General features: G+C 46.3%; 1 long non-coding RNA gene across 1 annotated transcript; it reads left to right on the top strand.

The window, feature by feature from the left end:
• Positions 1-10926: 10926 nt before the first annotated feature.
• Positions 10927-19749, top strand: LOC149351798 (uncharacterized). Its single transcript, XR_016290653.1, has 3 exons — positions 10927-12652; positions 13913-14020; positions 19623-19749. It is a non-coding gene; the product is annotated as an uncharacterized LOC149351798 (long non-coding RNA).
• Positions 19750-23991: the final 4242 nt, after the last annotated feature.

The following is a 23991-nucleotide window of genomic DNA, read 5'->3' as shown; positions in this document are numbered from 1 at the left end:
AAGCTGCGCATCTGGCGAGTGCGCGCATCGAGTGGGACACTGGCGCCTGCATTTCAGCGTCGGGCACTGCGGCCTAATAACTTCACGCCGGCGGCATTGCCTGGCGGGGGACTGCGCGTGTCAAAGCCTGCCATCGACATTCGTTCGCCCGTGAGCATATGCGACAGCCCGGTTTATTGCGGCATGCTTAGTTTGTTATATACTTAGGTCCAGCGCTGACCAAGGGCCTGTACTCTTTGGAGTCGCGCAGAGACGAGCGAACGGGAGAGATTTTTTGGTTTGTTTTCCTTATCGCCTGTCTTGCCGTAGCGTTGTAGCCGTCAGCTGACTACCAGGTAGAGATGAAAAAAAGCACAAGGACATAACCAGACGACAAATTCCTTTCATTCCTTTCACTTAGGCGAAGGAAAAACTTCAGCTCGTGAAGAAAAAAGTAAAATAAAACAAAACGAATTAAGTCAACTAAATGGAGTGAGAGTGAGTGCATGAAACACCGCTCCAGAACGACTGAACACAAACCGAACGCACCTCCCTGTTTCCTTTGGTGAAGGCGCCAGTGAACACAGAACGCAGCAGAGTGCCGCGTTCACTCCTATTTTTGTCTGTATATGCAAAATAATCCGGGGCTCAAGTGTGGTCCCCGTGAGCAGTGCTCATCCAGCATGTTTTTCGTGTGCTGGATAAGCATCGCTGGTATGCGTCGGCCCTTCTAATGGCTAAGAAACGATAAGGAGCGCTGCTCCAGATAGAGCGCTAGAAAGGTGTGTCCCATGTACCCTTATCACATGGCACTTAAGCGTGAGCTCTCTATTCAGGCGACGGCCATGATGCAGACATGTTTGGCGTGCTGGGTGTTGACAAAGAATGGTATTATGGGGATCGCAGCGAAATGCGCAGTAAGAAATTTCCCACATGCAGTGCACGCGTCCACAACAGGAAGACAGACGCCACTTTTATGCGTTTGTCGCTTTTCGACTGTGCTCACAGTGGCCGCAATTCGGGTTTTGCATAGTTCGTAAGGGAGTACAAAAATCGTGACTCACCCGTGCTGGCAAAGATGTCACGTGCTGAAAATATTGGAATAACGGCAGGACGAAAAAAAATTGCAAAAACTTGTGTCGCGTCCGCCGCTGATTCAGCAGCTCCCGCAGAGCAGAGTCGGCAAATGTCGTGAGTGCTAGTGGTTTATTTTTCCTTTGCTAATAAGCGTCAGCTTCCTGCATATAAAAAGCAGCGTAGAAACGGGTACGGAACACGAAACTATGCGCCACACACGCCACTGTGATCGATTAAAGCGGGAAATAAGCCTTTGTACAGGAGTCCACGCATAACCAAAGCAGAAGGAAGGCTTCTCGTGAGAAACAAAAACAAATACGTAATCTCGTGCGGTCGAAGCTGTGAGGGAGCGTTCCCGAATCTTGCGGCTTTCAGGAGAACCTCACTCCATCTTTCGGGTCGTCCTCATCCTTCAGAACTTTTTTTTTTTTTTTACTACAACTCAGGCGCATAGAATCGTGCCATTAGTTTCTCTTCCTGACATTGGGCGTGGATCCCGCGTCAGAAAGGACAGCTCGGGTGTCCCTCTTAATGCACTGTGGTATGCACAGCCAGGCGGAAAGAAGAAGCAGTAAATCTTCATCTTGGAGCTTGCGTTCAGCATTCGCGGACAAGGGCGAGCTCCTTTCTTTTTCTTTGTTTCCAGCGAAAAACCTAGCTTCCTGTTTACTCGTTTGCGTCGCATCGCAGTCGGATGGGTGTGTTTCAAGTTCGTGTACCGCAAAGCACCTCTGGTACCGGTAGCGTGCTAAAACATATCCTTATCACAGACGCTTTTGTGACGTGGCTGTTATTGTAATGCAACTCGCACACGCCGGCCTTGTCATTCGCTCAGGGTATACGGTTCACCAAAAGAAAAACTGTTATCAACTCCTTCCGGATCCGAAAAGAGACGTCGTGTTTACATTGCATTTCCAACGCACGAAGAAACCTCACGATGCTTTTATTAACACACGTCAGTCTTTGTCTCAGAGCCCATGTTCTTTGTTATTCACATGGAATGAAATGTGTTGCTCAAAATACCTCCCAAAGTTTTTGCCCACACCATGCGAAAAAAGTGACATCAATGTCTGTACTGCAACTTCGGTATCAGCTTTTCACAGGCTTGAGCGCTGAGCGACTGGTGGCTCAGCGCTCAAGCCAAACCACACTCTTGGAGATGAAAGAACAAAATTTTGACTTTCACTTCCACAAATGTGGTCTCCAGCCGCCAGCTATTAGCAGAGCTGTCGGCTTCGTTTGAGGAACATGTGGTCCGCAGACTTTTGACCCCGACTGTACGGCCGTGCATAGTCAAGCAGTTAACGGCACAGCCTGCCCCACACGGTCGATTTGCTTCTGTCGATATCACACAAACTTACATTCGAGGTCTCTACAACAACCTTGAAGCGACGAATTATTTTGATTCGTTAGTTTTCATTCGTCCTTCGCTGTCATTTGCCAGTATTTGATTTAGAATCATCACCAAGCTGCAGAAGCAACATTCGCACGCAGAATACTTCGCCGTCCGAAACCTGACAGGAAACAAACCATAAAAACAAAAAACAGAAACAAAAAAAACTTTTGGACCTTTTAATCAACATTATAAAAGAAGTAAATGCGATAGCATTCAGGTCCCCTCCTATGGTGTCTACAATTATTGTATAATGTTTTTATTGGGATTTTCCCACGCAAAGACCGTTGGAATGGGTTGCATTACTCTTACATGGTATGCGTGAGTAATCACATTCTAGAATGTTCCAGTACCTTCGATTGGACTATCATATGAGATTGTACTAATGCGACACACTAATACACCTTAATTCATTTTCTGGAGTGGGCCTGCTTTCAAGATGTTGGGGGTCGTTTGGAATTTTTTTGGGGTCCTCATGTTTTCAAATCTGGCGGGTGCGCTATGATTGGTCCACTAGTGGTCAAGTGGTGTTGATAACACCCCGACCTTCATAGATCGCGGGGAGTCCTCATACAACTGCTGGCGCAGTGGTGCAGCGGTTAATAAGCAGTTAAGAGCTGCGCCACTGTCCCGGTAGGTGGCTGTTTGAAACACAGCCACTGGTGAGGCTTGTGAGACCTAGGTTGCTCTTCCCGGGCTCCCCTATGGTTCTTGCGCAGTGCCACGGCTGGCAGGTGGCGACTGCATTGAATTTCTTTCATGAGGATGATGATGAATTTTTATGGCGCAAAGGCATCTGCGGCCAAAGAGCGCCATGGCGCAAGGTATTTTCGCTTACTCAAGGTGGGGTCAAAGACACATGCAATTTATTTGAATCAATTCTGTTGCCACGTTTCACGGGGGTCACGTACTTCACAACCCTGTGGCTAGATTGCCACGAGCCATGGTGAGCAGGTTGTGATGACTTCTCAAGACCACGCGACCTCTCTAGACCAATCATTCGGATTGTAAATTTGGAGGTGCTCTCTGATTGATTTTCTTGGGATCACGTGGCACTGGTGACGTCATCTCGCAACTGACCAATCAAGGAATTTCATATTAGGCGGTGCTCTTCGATTGGTCAATTGAGGTTAAGTGACCATGATGAAGTCATTAGGGCGACGTGACCCCAGTTTATCAGTCAAGGAATTTCCTTATAAGAAACCAGAAACTGCGTGACGACAGCCTAAATGTTGTCGCATAAATAAAAATATTGCCTACAGATGAGGCCCTTTTCGAAAATGTAGAAAAACATTGCGTTCTCTAGTTTTTGGCTAGTTTTGCTTTCCTTCTTCCGCATTCAGGTTTCAGACTTCATGAGCAGTTATATTAGTAAGACGAAATAGAAGCTTTGAAAATTCGCATGGTGGGAAATAATGTCGTCTAGTATTATTGTTAGGTGGCGTATAGCTAACACGAACGATGACGATATAGCAGTCGTGGTTTTCAAACCATGTGCGAGCGCCATTCTCGAGACTGAAACAAACGCTACAGAGCTTCTCTGCGTCATCCCACTGGTTAAAAGCAGTGATCCGTTCAGAGTGAAGCACCAGTCTTTCACATCCTCGAAAACGTCTTTGGAACCAGCAGGGTCTGCAAAGTGTATAGTGAGCTGACGGGGAACCGGCGGCTTATACCAGAATTGGTGCGACAGTCGCCATGGCGGTCTCTAGTGGACCATGCTCCGAAGACCGTCCCTACATCTTCTAACTGAGGCGATGCGCCGGAGTGCCAAGCGGTGCACGGCTGGTGCGACGTTTGCTGGGAGGAGTTCCTTGCATAAGCTAACGTCACCCAGCACCTCCACCAGGTTGTCACGTAGCCGCTAGCAAGACGCGCTTCATTACCTGGGGCAAGACAACAGGAAACGGTAATGGTTGCTGAGACGCGATAGCGTGAGTGCTACATCGTCGTCCACCAGGTCAACTACACACCACTTGGAAATACCAGACGGCAGTATGGGCTCTATGACAAGGCCCCTTCCTAGTGTTCAAATACAGCAACATAACAACTGCAACTTCCTAGCGCCGGAATACGTCGGAGTTGTTTGCTGCTGGTGCCAAAAGAAATAAACCATCGACGTGAAGGAACACAAATCATGTCGCCAACAACGAAATTCAACTGCCACGCCGGAACAACTCGTACGGCAGTAAGCCTAAAACATATCCATTTTTTTAATTATTTGCGCATTTAGGAGGGGAGAGGGCCTGACCGCGAAGCCGGCTGCTTCTTTTCGCATAAAGAGAAGGAATCACGCAAGAATCGAAGACGTATTTCATAACAAAAAACACTACATGACCCGAATATCACACCGGAGCAGCAAGATCGAACGAAGGAATAAACTTGCACCACCAGTTTTCTAGTAATACACGCTGAGGGGCTAGTTGGTGCATGGTTGGAAAATAATACGAAGCGCAAAACAGACACCACACTAAGAAATGAGACGAGACAGTAGCGGTGGCCTAGCGATTTGAGCATCCGCCTCGCACGAGGGAGGTGCGGGGTTCGATCCCCAGTGCCGTCGGTTACCCATCGGTAATGTAATGGGTACAAGCTTACCCCTGCCTGTTCCTCGGTTTCTTTAGGGTGAAATACCTGGGATATGCGTCTTTGACCTAACTTTGAGTACAAGAAAAAACCTTGTGCCATGGCGCTCTTGGACCACAGATGCCCTTGCGCCGTAAAATTCGTCATCATCATCATCAAGAAAGGAGACGAGAGATGCGCATCTTGCAACAGTTTATTCAGTGGCCATGCGAGTGAATGTATAGCAAAATCGGGGCGAGGGCGGAAAAACGGCAGTGTACATGCGCGGGAGAATAATGCAAAAACAAATAAAGAAAGTGTGCGCGGATCAACACATTTTATCCAAAAATGCGCATTCATTTTTACACTTTACGTTTTTACATTTGCCGGCCTTTGCTCGCATGCCGAGACAGCGGTGACCATTGCCCACGCGGCAGTTCGTTCCTGCAGGAAGTAAATTCCAGAAAAACGGGATAAGATATGAAAGCTAACACGCAGATGCTTTCTTCTTCAATATACATGGGCGAAAAGTCAGGCTATAACGATGGCCATCCATCATACCTTTAGCAATATATGTATTTAGGTAATTATAGGATAAATAATCAAATGAATAACGTAATACCAGGCTTTGAAGCTGCGTCAGTGGCCTCAGAATTTGCCAGCTTTAGACCCTGCAGTAGATGTCATATTGATGCCAACTTTCAAGCTGACGCTTGTGAGGAGCTCATAACATGCAGTCATCAAATTTTCTGCTTTAATCCAGGTACAACACATCGTCCTCCAGTGTAAGCACAAGTCTTTATTTTTGTAACTCAGGGACAATCGACGTGCTGAAAAACCGCCGCTTTTACTTGCCGTATTTGTGCGTGGATTGAGAGAAAGGTTCCAGGCCACGTAAGAGTATAATTCACGTCAAGAAATTTTTCGGTAATCACCTTTATGTTAGGAAAGGACGCTTAAAGACGCGAACACTGTGATTGAGTCTCAAAGCAGCAGTGAAGCGCCAGTCCTCCAAGCACTTCTCATTAGAGAAATAACATTTCGGAATTTAGCTCTACTGAGACGCAGTTTCGTCACAAAAGTTCTGATTTTGTCATATAGCTTTTCCTTCAGTATTTGTTTGGAGCGTGTAAAGGTGTCTTAACTTGAAAAGAAACCAGAACCAAGAACCTAAAGCGCTGAATGTGATGGCGATGACCTTTCCTCTCGTGAAAGAATGGATCAGGAAAAAAAAAAAACACATATGCCGAGCAGCACGTTTCGCCTCCAAAGGGAAAGCAACAAGGTTCATTCGAAAATGCCATTATCCCTCACCCTCCTTCCTTCCTTTCCCTGAGATGTGGCCGATCTTTCACAACAGGCACAGTTTCATGCTTTTGTTGCCACCTCGCTCAAGTGCCAGATCCTCCCGCTCTGTTTCCGGATAAAAATGTCTGGCTGAGCCACCGACGAAGAAACAAGTTAAGCGAGTCCAGTAGTGGTTAAATATTCATGGGGGTAATACTAACTCTTGTTTTCTTTTTGCGGCTACAACACAAATTATGAGTACTGAGCACGCCCAGCTCCATACCGAACTGCGCGTTCGCACACACATCCTGTGCCGTTAACAACGCTTCGCACTTTAGAGTTGCAACATTTTTCGCTCCATTGCCGAGTCCGAGCTGATTTCTTTCTTTGCCCGCGGCACTCACTGCGTACCTAAGCCCCGGAGTCGTCAAATGAGCGGCACCCCCCCCCCCCCCCCCCCCCCCCCCCCACTCCAGCGCGCCGGTTCGCGCGCACACATTGCGGCGGCCCAGACACGCAGGCCGCAAACAAACAGCTCTAGCAGCTCACCAGAGCGGCGCCCCCGCGACGCAAAGAGAAGCCCTAGGAATGGGGGGCTAAATTATTAATAACGTCCGCCGAAGCGCTCTTTTTCCCCCCGCTACACGGCAATTCAGACTGGCGTGCTCAGCCGAGCAGGAAAGAGACCGGGCTCGGGGATCCGACGGGTATCGCAGAAATTTGACCCGCGCGAGGCAAACTGTGATTAAAGTTCGCCGCGTTTCGCATAAAAAATGAGCCCCTCTTTTTCTTCGATCCGTCTTGTCTGCGCGCGACTGCGGGGCCCCAGTGCTCCCTTGAGAGTGCACCTGGAATCGGCCTTTGTTGGTGAACAGAGAGCGCTCCTGCTGCTGCTACCTGCCGGTCCTCTCACTCTTTCCTTTTTGTGTCACGATTAATTATTTAGGAAGTAGACTGCTGAGGCGGCAGCTTCTGCCTTTGTTTGCTCTTGACAACTTTCTCGCCGCCGTAGTTCACAGTGGCAGCTTGAAATTTTGCTCATTTTTTTACCTTCGTAAAAAAAATCGTTCTTTTCTTTTTTTTTATTCTCTCGGAGCAGTGTGTCGTAGACAATTTTTATAACACCATTCACACCATTGGTTCCGTCTTGACTGTACAAAGAAAGTTCCCAGAAGTTAAAAAAAATTAAACTAATAAGCATCTCGTGTAACTTAAATTCAAAAGCAAATGAGGCCACGGTAGTAACTGTTCATCTTTTAGATATGCCGGAAAAAAGGTAAAAAAAGAAGCTATAGTGGCGTTCTGGTGCGAAATAGTTTCTATTCGACATGTATACGTCATTGAGCGTAAGTTAATAAGGAGGGTTGGGGTGCTGGAGATAAAGTTATGCGAATGTATGCAGCCCATTTCCTGTTGATACCTTGAAGCGGAACTTCGACAATCGCTCTCCATATCGTCCACTCATTATGGTTCCACCGGCGGGCCACCTCCTTGAGGAAATGTATGCGCACAAAAGGCGCCGCTCGGCACACCCACAATAGGTGTCGCACGTCACAAGTGTCCGGTGAAGCGCTGAACAGACCCAGAACATGGCGGAATGCTAACATATTACTTTTCCTTTCCAGAAGTAGCTTTAAAGACTAGCAAGCTAGTAGACTGATTAGACTGTCCCTTGTAGACTGTTGTAGGCTGTCCGCTGCTTCGTTGTTGTCACCATGTTTGGAAAGTCAACCGGCAACGGAATCGGACCAACGTTAGACTTCAATCAATGCGGGAACTAGCTTGTTTTCGGGCAGTGCATTCGACTTGGGGCCGTATTAAGGCGAAAGCCTTATGTGGCTCAACAGCAACACAGCCCGGTTTTTGTACAGGAAAAGTTGTACCAAAACCCACGTCACATCGTGAAGTCATCAGCAAAGAAAAATAAAATTTGTTCCGGATGTGCGGGGAATTCAACCAAGGCGCAAGCTTGCAACCCATAGGCCACGAATCCACCTTTTTTTGTCTTTTTTACCCGGCTTCGGCATGGCATAACATTTCAAAAAAACAACAAGCAATGCATAGCAACGAGGAAGAACAAAAAGAACACGCAGAACGCAATGTATATATAAAAAAAGTACATCTGACAACTTTGTGGCCCTTGTTTGCTTATTAGCGAATAAAGCTGAACCTAGTGTATGCGTTTCCTTACGACTGTATGCTAACGGTAGGACTGTCATTAGAGGGGAAGGACAAAAATGGCCTGGCTTAGCTTATGGCTAAGCCTAGGATGCGAAGCATACCGCCGGCGGAGGCTGCGCGTTCGCAAGCGAGCGCACGAGTTGAGCCCCAGCTTTCACAGCTGTTGTGACGTCAGCGCCCCTAGCGGAAGGAGCGGGAGTTAGGCCGCCGGTGGAGGCTGCGCGTCCGCAAGCGAGCGCACGAGTTGAGCCCCAGCTTTCACAGCTGTTGTGACGTCATATCACGTGGTGCGCCGATGTAGGTCAAGTGGTAGCTACGCGGCCGCGCGCGGCGCAGCAAGGAAGAGCTCGGTTGTGCGGCTAGTATGCTTCGCATAATATACAAATTAAAAAATTAATGGTTTCGCCTTCGAAGCATAAAGACGGTCTTAAGTGCACTCTGCAAATTTTATTCCACATAATAAGTTGCAGAGAAATGTACCGCCTATATGAAGATCATGGGTTTTTTTCTGGCGCAAGGGCAGTATTTCGCCAAAGAGCGCCATAGAACAAGGTATTCTTAGACTACACTAGTTGGGTCGTGGACCCCTTTTCCTAGGATTTCACCCAGGAGAAGCCGAGCACTAGGCCAGGGGAAAGCATGTACCCATTCACCAGCAGTGGGAACTCGGTGGCGCTAGGGATCGAACCCTGCACTTCCTTCATACGAGCTGGATGCTCTAACCACGAGGCCAACCCTATTGAAAAAACTCTGCGTGAGTTTGCACGAGAACAGTGATTTTTGTACGATCACGTTCATTTTGCACACGAATGCGCAGAAATTGTGCGTTACCTGTATGCATTCTGTGCGTCCTGTGTGTACATGATCGCGTACTGTGAGCTGAAAGACGTACACGCACACTCTTTGTGTGTAAAAAATCGTGGACTCTCGTGGACAACTCTCTGTGCGTGGACATCTGCGTGCTGAGAGGGGGCTTGCCGAAGCTGTGCGTACTTATGTGCACACTGAGCAAGCTCAGTGAGGCTGCGTGTGGCCATGTGTGCGTTTGCTTGCTTAGTAGCAACTTGTCGAGACTGTAAAGGCCCATTTAGGGTGAAAGCAAACAAAGTTCGAGCATTCAGTTAATGATTACTTCTCAATAATGAGCAATAAGCTCACGTTTTGCTGTTTTATAATTTTCGTCTTGGTGTAAGTACCCATTAATCATTTTCAACTTCAGCAAACAAATAACCAAAAAATTATCTTTTAGTGCAAAATGGTTCCCTTCGAAACTGCAGGGACCTGTACATGACAACATGCACACTGAGCAAGAACTTGTCAACATTGCAAGTTCATTATAAAATAATGTAAAAAACAAGCTTCTAACGACTCTTACAGCATCCTTCAGTTCTTCCTTTAACCAATTCTGAAAGTTACAGATATCTTATAGATGCATGATGAAAGCCATCCAGAGCATTTATGTTGTCGCCCGTCATGCAGACAGCCATATTTCGAAATCAGAAGCAACACAACCATTTGTTGCTTGCACTCGAAAGGAGTCAATCAATGGAATAACTCTGAAAGGGCAACAGTGTCTGTTAGGTGCAACAAACAAGCTTGGGGATATAATCAGGTTCAATCAAACATGACGTGCAGAAAGCGAATTGTGAGCTGTAACAGGAATGTTACGAGGCAATTTCTAAAACCATTTCCAAAGCAATTTCCAAAGTCATTAGCATAAATTTACATACACGTAAAAAAGCCATGTAAGCCTACATGAAAAGACAGTTTTGAATTCACAGTTGGTGTCAAAAGTTCAGAAATTAGTGCCCTCTCTCAATTTCAGTGACAAATCACAGATCGATTAATTAATTCCCAGTATGGCTCCAGAACAAATCCAATGAATCTCAAATGTGCGAAGTATATATACCACATATGTTGCCTGATTAGCACCAGCATTGCATGATGCATGACGAAGTATCACACTCTTCATTCTTCTTCAATCTGTTTTGAAATTTGCACTACCACAAAGACCATCTGGATGGACTATGATTCCATCATATTGCTGAGAGTCACATTTGGAGACCAAGAGCAACACAACAGTGTGCTGCACATGAGTGGATATAATGCACTGGGACAACTGTGCACAGTAAGGAACGCTTGTAAGGCGTCAGGTATTTGCTTGGGGAATGTAATCAAGTTCAGTCATGTTTCATGTGTAGAAAGGAAGATAAAAGTTGTAGCAGAACTATGAAATCCAACATCCAATACTGAACTTCCCCACGTGATCTACACACACATAAAAAGCACGAAAGGATAAGCTCAGCGGTACTGTTAAGTTTGATGCCCTTTGAGGTTTGACTTGCGCGTCTGTATGCAACCATCAAATACCATCTTGAAGTTACCAGAATGCCCAAAACAACTTTGTTGAACTGTTCTACTCTAAACTGAAATACTCTTCCTTAAAACATTTTTTTTGCAACATGCTGTGTAGCTAATTATAAAATAAAGAAAAGAAGCTGATAAAATTTTCTCATCTCAAACGTACTGATAAGTACACAAATCTGAGTGCTTTCAAGAGAGGTGACGCACCCGGTATTCAGTGTCCAGAAGCATACATAATGCTGCAGAATCCTATAGCAAGAAAATTTCTTTTAGTTGACAAATGGCTATGTCTGGTCACAAAGTCAATACCAAGTAAGGCGCATATCCTAACCTGCAGTTACATGAAGCTGCACGTGCTTCATAGGCTGTAACTCCGCCAATAACTGCTACATATTTCCCACCTCTAGCACGAGTGCGGAATCAATATACAGCATGGAAACAGCAGTTTTGTTGCTTTAGCTTCTTTACTATGCTGTTTAGGCAAGAGACGAGTTGAAATATTTGCATGGGCAGTTCTCGATTGAAGTAACGTAAAAAACATCCGCACTCCTTTCTGCTGAAGCGACTGGTGGACCACTTTTGCATGTCGCATCTCGTATGACTTGCTAAGGGTCCAGACTGACACACGCACTTCGTCAAACCTTCACAGAAAACACTCTTCGCTTTTGCTATAAGCTCCGGCCACAGGCAGTAAGTGTCCCGTCACCGTTCACATCGCAAAAGAAGGCAGCGCTCGCAGGCGGTCAGTTTGAGCTGACAGCGACAGGCGTTGCAGGCACACCGCCGACTAAGTTTCCAAGGAAGCCACACTGTAGAAGGGCGCCGTCTTGTAATCGAAACACACCACAGAAACAATGGCCACTGTCGCTGCTTATGAGCCAGGCATTTTTGCAACGAAGTTAGCAGAGCAATAGGCCGAAAGGTTCGACTCATCAAACGACGGCACCGCACTGCTGACCTCATTATCGTTGTCGACCAGACAACCATAACACATATGCCCCGACGGATCGCTTAATTGGGAGCTGCTACTACTCTTGGATGAGAGCGCGCCCACCGGCAGCACACACCGGTAATCCTTCTTCTTTTGCGATTCCAGCACAGTAACAGCGGCGCACAAGACCGCCCAGCAGCAGCACGAGAAAACAAGCGAAGCTCACGGCGGTGATCTCAGAAACCATGCAGCATGTCGGATAGGCTTTGGATTTGACGCGCTAGACCATGCCCACTCACGCACGCACGCACGCACGCATGTACCGACACGCATATTCATGCGTCCACGCGTCACAAATTTCTCAAGTTTTTAATGCTAATATGTGCACAAGAACTTAATTATTTTTGTAACGAAAGTTTCATTTGGTTTTAATCCTTTGCTATCGCACTGCCCAAAAGCATAGAGCCCGAAAGAGACGACCTGGAGGAATGCCTGGAGGCGATGCCTTTCTAAACGGGCCGAAGGAAGCCGGAACTGGCCGAAGCGCTAGCCAACGAACGCAGCGTCTGGGAAGGGACAGCATGGCGGACAGCGTTGCTACGTTTGTCGTGGTCGGTCGTGGTCCTCCTTTGTGGTGCCGAGGGCGTGAACCATCGCTGGAATGAGCATTTGTCACTCTTCCGATATGTGATGTGCCGACAGCAGTGAAATTCGCTAAACCTGTGTTTATAGCGTGCGTCAGCGGGCTCGACGGATAGCGCGTCGTCCTTTGCGCGCCTTCACTGGAAACGCTATGCTGACGGCGGGGCTCATTTCCTCCATGGCGGAGCAGCTGGTGGGAGACCACTACCCGGGTGACATCTCGCATCTTGGGGGTAAGTTAATTTTCTTCGAACCTGTTCATTATTTCAAAGCCTTTGCGCACAACTGGCCACGTCAACACAGCTAGTACAGAGACGCGAAGACGCAGTGCCTATCGCGGCAGCACGCAGCGCTGAAAGGTTGTTTGCTGGCGGCACACGGGCATGAATGCGCGTGTAGTGTCAGTGGTCACACGGTCATGGTCAGTATGCCATGCAAATATGCACAGCTGATCCGATCGCGGGGTGCACGATATCGGCGCCGTACTGCCGCCGTACTGCCATTCATCTCTCGCCGAGAATGGAATATGTGCCCGCGAATAGATCTTCGGCCCGGGCTTTGCATTCTCGCCGCATGTTACGCTGTAATTGAAGTAACAGCGCTCGAGCAGTATAACTACGTAGACTGCGATTCAGCTGTATGCCTTAGGATTGAGCTTCCTCCTCTTTCACTTGTATTTCACTTGTACTTTTATAAATTGTGTATTTAAGGTACGAAGCTCCGTATGATCCAGCTGCGTTCGTACTTATAGCCGAGCCAGTGTAGTCGAGCCTTGAATAGCAGAACGGTGAGATAAAAACAAATTGCTCTGAAGTTTTTCGCCTCTATTTTGGCATTCGCTTTTTCATACTTTGGCTCGGAGCTGAAATGGTACAAACAACTGCAAAATGCACACAGGTGCCCTAGCTCCATTTGGCCTAAATCCCGAAGTTGCAGTGAAATTTAAGGGTAATTGAGCCTTTAATATGTACGAAGAATAAACTTAATTGTTTCATGATTATAACCAATGGCGCAAATAAATCTGACTTTGACTTAAATATGCTGAGGTACCTCTCCAATACCTTATTTGATGTTAAAGGAAAAAGTGTGGTTTTTCTGCAATTGGCACTATTAATTCATCATACCTGTGAGAATGTGAAATCAGTGCTAATCATGCCAGATTTCAAATTGAGGGACGCATGCAGAATTTGAAGCAAACCAGCCTTCTACTGAAAATATCGTTCTGCTGTGGTCTGTTCTTTTGAATGGTGGCATGTATTGTAGAAACGATGCTGGATATCGATATGCAAGTGATGTCTCGTCTGAGGCTAGCTTGTGAATGACTGCCGTGGTTATGAATTTCTTGTTGCCTGGCCCACTTCGAAATGTGGTTAAACAGTCGTGTTCCATTCTGCGACCAGCTCCTTTTTGTGCCTTGCATTTTGCCTTACATGCTTGATTCTAGTCCATTTTTTGCACTGTGCTGCTGTTAAATGTGTCTTTTTACCTTGCAGCAAGCTCCACATAGCTTTACCAGCAATGCCTCTTCCAAGCTCTCCAGTATAGCTGTGCCAGCCTTCCACTTGGTGCTAGGATGCCCAGCAAGCAAGCAGGCTTTTGAGGTAAGCACTGAAGACATCTTCCGACACAAGTAACTTTTATTTTCCTAGTCCACTGCTACTTGTGTGACCCCTCGTTATGTTGATTTTTGCAAGTTAGGTTGCCTATTAAGGGCTCTCTTTTGTTTTTCACCTGCTGCTGTGGCCTACTGCATTGGTGTTCGGCTACTGAGCCCAAAGACGCGGGATTGAATTGTGGTGGCTTCGTTTCGACAAGGCGAAATGCATATTTGCTCGTGTGTTATGCAATGTCAGTGCATGTTAAAGAATCTTTGGTGGTCGAAATTTATGCACAGCCCTCCTCTATGAATGGAGCTATTGTTCAACTTTGAGGCATTAAAAGGACACTGATGGCAAGCTGAAGTTGACCTGTGATGATGAAGTTCTGCATCCTAACCACAAAGACGACACTTTTTTTGAAAGTGGAGCTTTATAAGCCAGAGAAAGCAAAATATACAATTGTCATCAGCACTGGCTGATATCGGAAATAAATTGCGATGCGCTGACTCCGTTTTTTTTGGCACAGATTCCAGAGGCTAGGCTGAACTGCCATTCACCTCAGAACGGTTATCATGGAGTCCTTTGTGTAGACTTCATGAGTTCAAATCGAGTGTCGGAAAAATTTTTAAATGTAATTGTTGCGCCAATCATTGTGTTGATGGCCTTTGCGCTGCTGTTAAAACCCGGGATAGCAGTATGGTATCCCATAAAACTAGGTTCAGGACTTGCAGGAAGTGGTTTATCACATTCCGCTAGCTTGTGCAAGAAACTACTTCAGGGATATGTGCAGGTGTCTTTAATGTGTCCCTGAGTGAGCACTAACTCGTAGGGGGAAGGCAGCTTCTAATCTGGCACTACAGTGCCAATGTCGTGAGTGTAAATCATAAGATGACCCATCAGTGTGTACGCCTGATTTCTGTGACACTTCAGTGGTGTATAGAAGTGGTAAACAAATCTGTAAGGTATTTGATGCATATCTCCAAGGCAATGGCTGTATGAGTAGCGAAGCCATTAGTCAATCTTCAACGGAAAGAATTTTCTCTTTTAGATGACGTGCTTGTATATCAGTGACAGTTATTTGTTGTCCTGCCTTTCGCTGGTGTGGGTCATGTGTGGCGCATCTTCATGCGAGCCTTCTTTTCCTTCACAAAAAATTCAATTGATAGTCCAACCTGTTTTCTTCTCTTTTCCTGTGTTGCATCTTTTGGCTGGTTTTAAATCTGTAACTGAGCTCAGACCATGATAATTACAGCCGGAAAACAGGGCTACTGAATGTGAGCTTGGCATACATGCGTACTGTATGTGTGAAAGTGCAGTTTACAATATTCAGAAATGCTTGATAGCCTTACAAGAATCTAAAATTTTGTTGGTATTCCTATTTGTTCTCTGTTCAAGTGTCGAGAGTTTTTCCGCTTCATCGTGTGATTAGAGCCACTTTGGTACTTAAGCTGAAATCTTTTCTTTAGCCTGCATGTTTCTCACTTTTGGACAGAAATGTGGAGGCTAATTAAAAGAGTTCAGCTTAAAAGAGTATAGACACCTAATCTTGGTGGCATGTTTTCTTCTCTATAATGCTGCGGAAGACACTACTATGCATGAATCACCATCTGGTATTCGCGTGAGACCGCTGAATAATTTATAATCAACTTTTTCTGCCATCCTGTTTCGGTGAACAATTTGACTATGGCTATGACATCAAAGAGAGGTTATAGGTCACGTGAGGCGTGGTAAAACTGCACTTATAATCGCTGCTTCATCATTTTAATTCGCTACAGCGCTGACACCAGCATTCCTTAAGAGCCAGAAGTACCAATTGTATTGCAGTTTTTCATGCCTCACGTGACCAATAACCTCGCTTTGACGTCACAGCCATCATTCAGCTGTCGAAACCGAAACAAATACAGCAGGAGAAAGAAATTTGATTATAAATTATTTAGCGGTCATAGGAGGATGCCATGTGGTAATTCATGTATAATACTTTATGCCTTATTACAAAGAAAAAAACACGTGCCAAACAATAAGGACAGCAAAGTGTGCTATGGAAAGAAAAATGATAAGTCTAACATTACGAGACCAAAAGGGGGCGGAGTGGGTGAGGGAACAAACGCGGGTTAATGACATGCTACTTGAAATTAAGAGGAAGAAATGGGCCTGGGCGGGGCTTGTAATGGGAAGACAACATAACCGCTGGTCCTTAAGGGTAATGGAGTGGATTCCAAAAGAATGCAAGCATAGCAGGGGGCGGCAGAAACTTAGATGGGCGGATGAGGTTAAGAAGTGTACGGGGATATGGTGGCCACACCTAGCAAAGGACAGGGTTAATGTGGAGACATGGGTGAGTCCTTTGCCCTGCAGTGGGCCTAGTCAGGCTGATGATGATGGTATGTGTCGCACCTGCTGCTTCGTGCTATCAGCTGGCCCATGCTTGGCCGACCAGACTAGCCAAATTTGTGATGTGGGTTTTCTATTGCACCTGCATTTGTGTACACAGAGGACTTGAATGGTAGCAGGCGATCCTGTGCATGTGTTCACGCCACAGCACACATGACCCACACTGAAAGCTTCTCTGCCTTTAGTAAGACAGCTGCATCAGTCTGGGGCATAACGTATCCCAGTGCTAGAGTATGAGTAAATTGCTCTCGAATCTTAATCTGGTATCAGGTAGCATAGCGCAAAAGAAGGCTAGCGCGGCTGCCTAATATTCTCTTGGGCAGCTGTGTTGGATTTTCAGTGCCTGTTAGTGTAATCCGTGAAAGTTCACTGTAAACCATTCGGTTCGATGTAAATTAGGAAGTCCTTAGAGCCCTGTACTTTTTAATGATAACAAGGTAATGCAGTAATTCAATTGTACCTGTTCTCTTTCAACACAGTAAAGTGCTGCTGGGTCGAGTTCACAGTTTTACTTTGTAGGTGTGCTCAGGCTGTCATCATCATCAGCAGCAGCAGCAGCAGCAGCCTGACTACACGCACTGCAGGGCAAAACCTCTCCCATGTCTCTCCAATTAACCCTGTCCTCTGCCAATTGTGGCCACCGTATCCCCGCAAACTTCTTAATCTCATCCGCCCACCTAATTTTCTGCCGCCCCCTGCTACATTTACCTTCTCATGGAATCCACTCTGTTACCCTCAAGGACCAGCGGTTGTCTTGCCTTCGCCTTACATTCCCTGCCCGAGCCCATTTCTTCCTTTTGATTTCAAATAGGATTTCATTAACCCGCGTTTTTTCCCTCACCCACTCCGCCCGCTTCCGATCTCTTAACGTTACACCTATCATTTTTCTTTCCATAGCTCGCTGCGTTGTCCTTGAAATAAGCTGAACCCTCATTGTTAGCCTCCACATTTCTGCCCCATAGGTGAGTACGAGTAAGATACAGCTGTGTTAGACGTTTCTCTTGGGGGATATTGGCAAATGGCTTTCACGATCTGAGAGAACCTGCCATATGCGCTCCACCCCGTTCTTATTCTTCTAGTTATTTCCCTCTCATGATCCGGATCAGCGGTCACTACCTGCACTAAGTATACATATCCTCTTACTACTTCTAGCACCTCGCTACCAATTGTGAACTGCTGTTCCCTTGCTAGGCTGTTGAGCATTACTTTGGTTTTCTGCGTGTTCATTTCTAGCCCCACAATTCTGCTCTGCCTGTCTAACTCATTCATCATGCTTTGCAGTTCATATCCTGAGTGGCTTAGCCAGGCAATGCCATCAGGGAATCTCAAATTACTTAGGTATTCTCCAGTAACTCTTCTCCCCAACTGTTCCCATTTCAGGCCCCGGAATACCTCCTGTAAACAGGCAGTGAATAGCATTGGTGAAATCGTGTCTCCCTGCCTGACACCTTGCCTTATTGGAATTTTATTGCTGACCTTATGGAGAACTATGGTAGCTGTGCAGTCGTTATAAATATCTTCCAATATTTTCACATAACACTCTTCTACACCCTGATTCCACAATGCCTGCACGACAGCTGTGGTTCCACCGAGTCAATTGCTGTCTGGTAGTCAATGAAGGCTATATATTGGGGTTGGTTGTATTCTGCCCATTTCTCTATCACCTGATTGATTGCATGAATGTGGTCTCTTGTTGAGTATCCTTTATGAAAGCCTGCCTGATCATTTGATTGATTGAATTCGAAGGTTGTCCTGAGTCTATTAGTGATTACCTTAGTAAATACCTTGTAGACAATGGATAGTAAGCTGATCGGTCTGTAAATCTTCAAGTCCTTGACATCTTCTTTCTTATGAATTAAAATAATGTTCGCATTCTTTCAAGCTCCTGATACGCTCGTGGTCACGAGGCAAGCGTATGCAGGGTGGCTAGTTTCTCTAGCATAATCTCTCCTCCATCCTTCAACAAATCTGCTGTTACCTGATCCTCACCAGCTGCTTTACCCCTTTGCATTGCTCCTGAGGCTTTCTTTACTTCCTCCCTCGTTACTGGCTGGTGTCCCATTGCTGTGCTCTACTGCCTCTATCTGTAACCTTCTGATTACATTCACTACTGTAGAGATTTGTGTAGAACTCTTCGGCTACTTTAACTATCTTATCCATATTGCTTATGACATTGCCCTCTTTGTCTTTCAGCGCATACATCTGGTTTTTACCAGTGATTAGTTTTCTCTTCACTGATTTTAGGCTACCTCCATGCTTTAGAGCATGCTAGGTTTTCTCCATGTTAAACTTTCTTATGTTGGCTACCTTGCACTTATAATTAACTTCGATAGCTCTCCTAGTCCTATTCTATCTCTGAAGTTAGACGTCCTGATGCTTTGGCGTTTCTTCATCAGATCTTTCGTCTCCTGAGATAGCTTGCAGGTATCCTCTCGAATGATCTGACCACATACTTCTGCAGCATGCTGCAATGAATTTAAATATGTATTTAAAGATAACAGTTAAGGTGGGAGATTGAGCTTTGAGATTTGCACTTCAACTCGGGAGTTATGCCGCTGCTACACAGAATACTTGATCGCCGTAGAGATATTTCATCATCTCGCACCAAACTGCTGTGGAGCCACTGTCACAGTTGATAATTTTGCTGGGAAGCTGTTGTAGCACTCACGCAGTTTTGAAAAGGTGGTATTCATTGTTTTTGTGCCATTGGCAACAGTGATAATACGCTTGCTGCAGTGTTTTGTGGCCAGCCTTCTTTTTTTTCAGTGAAATAAGTTGTACATTTCATGTTGAGTATTCTTTCAGCGATTAAATTGCTTTGATTTTATTCCTTAGTGTAAGTTGCGAGTGCTCCATGTCTGAGTGCAAATTTCTACCACTGAAAAGCCTTCAAAATCTTGATAGATGTCCACACTGTTCTAGGGACTCTGTGGCTATTGGAAATGCCCATTTAGCTGCATTCAAGTGCCACTGAGTTGATGGCCATTTGAAAGCCTTCAAAATGCCTGTGTGACACGGTTATTAGATTTTGTGCAGGTTTGATGCTGAGCAGCCTGCGTGCTTGAGTCGGGTTTTCCAATGTCTGTATTTCAAACCTGATACTTTTCGAAATCATCATTAGTTCATTAATGGAAGAACTACTTGTGCCCTTTTCTGGAATTTCGAGAAAACAAATTAACTGAATTTTTTTGCATATACTGCTACCTTTTTGCAGGTGCTGCATAGTGAGAACCTGGATCAAGACGCCAACCTGCTGGACTTGGAGAAGCTGAAGAAATTGTTTAGCCACTGTGTGGCACCCGTCATGAGGGATGTGGCATTAATAAAGCCAGTTAAGGTGACCTTATCTATGTCCTTTTGCAAGCATGCTACACACATGAGAGTCATCCCACGAAGCACCATTGCTGCAAAGCTTGTTATCTCACAACATGCATGCTGAATGAGGCAGTGACAGACAGGTGAGGAGGCCTTTAGGTAGGGCATTGGCGTAACGTGTTGAGCAGTGATGTAGGAGCCTTGCAGCCATGCAAGGTATTATCGGTATCATGATGGTAACTCCATTTGACACTGTCTAGTGCTCTGTGAGCCAGACAAGGCTCTTGAACATTCTGGGACTCACCCTTGGCTCTCGGACATTCTGGAAGCCCCACCCGGCTTGCGCATATCACGCGAGGATGTCTCCTGCTGTACGAGCCTTACGCGGCTTGCGCACTTTATGTGACAGATGTGTCGCATTTGCGAGCTTGCTCGGCTTGCGCAAATTGTGTGAAATATGTCTCGCGTTCTGCGACCTCGCTCAATCGTCACAATGTGCGTGGCAATAAACACGCAAAGATAGGCACGCAGAATCCACGTTCAGTATTTTCAATAGGGAACCGCTGCGGTAAATGTGCATAATATAAGCAGTCCCCATATAACAAGCTGTTTCAGCCAAATGGTCCCAAGCTTTAATGAATGACACAACAGTCTACGGAAATTTGGCGAGTACAGCGCTATCAGGATTCGTCTTTACCGGGTCAGCATGTCTTTTTAAGCGTCTGATATGCTAATTAACAAATATAAATGTGCCAACATCTATTAACTTTGGTGCCAAATTTTTCATGTAGAAGGTGCACAGCTTGCTGACGAATACCTATTTAAGTAAAGTTAAGATTTATGCGATTGATTTTTTGGCTTTAAATAAAGGCCATGAAAAATTATGAAGTGACTGCAATCACGCCTCGCGATGTAAGCACCCTCCCACGGACCCCGATTGAGGGAGCTCGGTTCGCTAAGATGGACCGCGTAAACAGGCCACTGGTTGCAGCGACGATCGTGTAAGGAGCGCGCACTTTATTTTGTTTGAATCATGATGCGGCAGTACTCGCACGACCACTTTGGACTGCAAGAAATCATCCGTTCTTTGCTTTGAAACGGTGACGATGTGATCACGCTCCTGTAGCATTCGCAAAGGATGTCTGGCAGGGAAACACAACCTGCCCATTGTTACCCACTGCGTGCTTACAAGAGGCATTCACAGATTTGAATGTGAAAGAGCTATGTTTAATTATTGATGGGAAACAACTTCCTCTAGTTTTTTGTAGCCGATATTTATTGCCTGAGGGTATAAAGGGTATATGTAATGATGGCTTCAAGAGAATGATGGATCAATGAATGAAGATAGGTTGGCCGATCTGATAAAGTCGAGTAGTGAGCGATGAGGCGGACCCTAAACCACTAAATAGATTAATTTACGCCAAGAGTTGAGGTCCTAAACTGGCAAAGCGCGGCAGTAGGTTAACAAGTAGGGAGAAGACAAAGTCTGTGTTCGAAATTCGTAGAAGAGTACAACAGATTATATGTATTGAGGTACTGCACCTCTAAGCTCTCGAGGTGGGCGTTGGGACGCCAAGAATACACTTTCGATGTCGTTTACCGCACGGGTGCACAGGAAGCCGTCAGGGATTTTCTGTCTCGATACCGAGTGAAGTCTTGCGGCCTTCATTTTTGCACATGGCTGCAGCTCAAGGCAGAGATGCAGAGTTGTCTCTTATCGTCAAGCAGCCTGGATAGACGCGAATGAATGGAAAGTCGTCGGCACTTTATCTATCGTACTGCATCCGCAGTGGGGTACTCTGTCACCGGCACTCGCCGAGATCGCAGTGGCTTAGAGCGGCGCCGGTAAGAACGCGGGCAGGAGATGCACATGTGCCGCGAGGCTTAAACGCCCGGACATTTAGGACAACGGAAAACTCTGGCTAAAGATGTGCAGAAGTTTTGATGGAAGACACGTAGGCGCGACGTCGATAAACACGTAACCTCTTTCCCCGACTGCCAGCTCCACACGCCATTGTTGAACGGCCAATCTCCTATGGAGTACATCGCACCACCTAAAAACCCATCCGACCTTTTTGGCATGAGCTATACGTGTGCCCGATTCCCCAGTGAAAGCAGATACCGCCTCATCGCCGTCGAATACCTGCCCAAATGGGTTGAAGTATCCGCTGTCCGCTACACTTCGGCTAGGCACTTAGTTTCAGTACTTTAATAACACATTTTTTGACGACCCGGTGCCGCTGAAGTTGTCCTCACCAACCATTCGTTCATTTCGAAACTCTTTCAAAAGAGAGTCGCCATTTCCCAGCCGGCTCGGCATGTAACTGCTCCATACGATCTTCAGACACACGGTTTCGTATAGAGTGAGCAAACTGCACTTGAATGGACATCTTGGTGGCGTAGGTTGGTGAGGAGCATGGCCAGTGGTATAGGTTCCTTCACGAGGCAGCATGCGCACACATCTCGTCGTCCCGCGAGTGAACCCTAGAAACCCCTTCAACTTGGTATCTGGACTCGCTCCAGTTCTGCAGAGCTAAGGTAGCCTGTTAGACGAATGAAAAGACAACAACGCCTCACATGAGCGGGGGCAGGAACGACAGTGGCAAGATCCTCACACTCTTGCCACCCTTGCTGCTCTGCGACACAAGCAGCGATTCGAATACAGTGCATCACAGCCTGTGCCAAAACCGCAACTTGCAGCCCATTGCAGAAAGTGTGGATGGGGGAAAAAGTTTCTCTCTCCTTCGCTTTCCGGGGCCCTACCGAATCGCGAAGGGGTTAGCGCAGTCACATTCCGCGTGGAGGAACTCGCAACTCAGGTTCTGAGCAATGCGCCCCGGGCCTTCGTAACGCACCTGCCACAAATTAAGAAAGCGTATTATTCCCTTAGCAGAACGGCGAGGACCAACGGGGAGGACTAGGGTGCACAAGGGGATGAGGTAGCTCGAAGGGATATAGACGAAGTGACAGTGGCTTTTGGCGCTTTCGTGTGATGAAACCGTTTTAGCGCTTTTATCCAATTAAACGTGTTCAGAGTATGTTGAGTCGAGGTGTGTAAAACAAGCAGTAAATCGGTAGACGCAAACTTGGAACAATATTGTTGAGGGTCATCCTGCGCTTTAACGCAGAATATAACTTGCTTAGCTAATTTGGTCAATTTTTAAAGACCATTTCAACACAAGTTCAGTCGCTGGATATTCATAAAAAGCGTCAGAAAGAAAGCTTTAGTTTGCCATTAGAGCTCCTCAACGACGTGTTCGCATCGGCAGAATGATTCAAGGCACGAGGAAAACTTTCAGAACAAACTGCGAGCGAAATGAATTGCAGTATTAAATTACCTCAGAAGTTTCATGAGCAGCAGTAATACAACTTTAGCCTCATTTTCGCGAAATAAACTATAGTATATATCAAAACCTTGGTTCAAAAGCTTGAGGCGCTCATCTTACTCTGCTATAGAACGGGGAGCATCCTTGTCGAATGTAGTGACCACTAAAGGACGCCGATTTAACCGATGGTTTCTGCGGTGCTGTCTCCATTCTTGGACATAAGCAGTTTTTTTATTTGCCTCCCTCTCCCGTGCACACACTCCTGTCCATACAGAGACGCATATATGAGTGTTTATACCAGAGTACTTGTAAGCACCTTGCAACCGCAGCGCAGTGCAGCAATAAAGGTGTACACAGTGCGAATCGCTGAGCACGGCGCCTACGCGCTGCAGCATCTCCGGCGATGCGCTTTTGGTGTCCGTGACAAAAAGCGGGAGGGACGAGAATAGAAACCCGGGTTTCAGGAGAAAACAAAAGTTTACATTCCGGCAGCACGACCCAAGCGGAAGAGAGCCGCCCACAAGCTCCAACAAGTGCGGCGGCCATCTTCGGCGCCGTACGCGAAACAAAGCGAAGACGAGAACCAGAGGCCTCGCCTTGCTTTTCTGCACGTTTTCACTTCGCCTCTCGCAGTTGAAAGCTCACCACTTCGCTTACATTTCTTTTTCGAAGCTGCAAAGTGGTTCTAAGGAAATAAACGACTCTGAAGGCCTCCGGAAAAGCTACAAGCGGACGTCTTCAGCAGATTCGTGCGCATGTTGAGCAAACGGGGCACTTGTCTCAGAAATATTTTTATTCCCGTATGTAAGGAACGCGGAAATTTTATGTATTTCCAACTAGTTCCCAATAAAGCTACCTGCGCTGATAGCGAGCCCTTGACGAGATTCCATAAATAGAGCATCTTTTGCATGCATGATAACTCACTACTAAATCGACACGCCT

Source organism: Amblyomma mixtum, chromosome 3 (assembly GCF_055824585.1).
Source record: "Amblyomma mixtum isolate Tamu chromosome 3, ASM5582458v1, whole genome shotgun sequence".
Lineage (NCBI taxonomy): Eukaryota > Metazoa > Arthropoda > Arachnida > Ixodida > Ixodidae > Amblyomma > Amblyomma mixtum.
The sequence above is the reverse complement of the archived record's forward strand: the minus strand, read 5'-3'. Positions and strand labels throughout refer to the sequence as shown.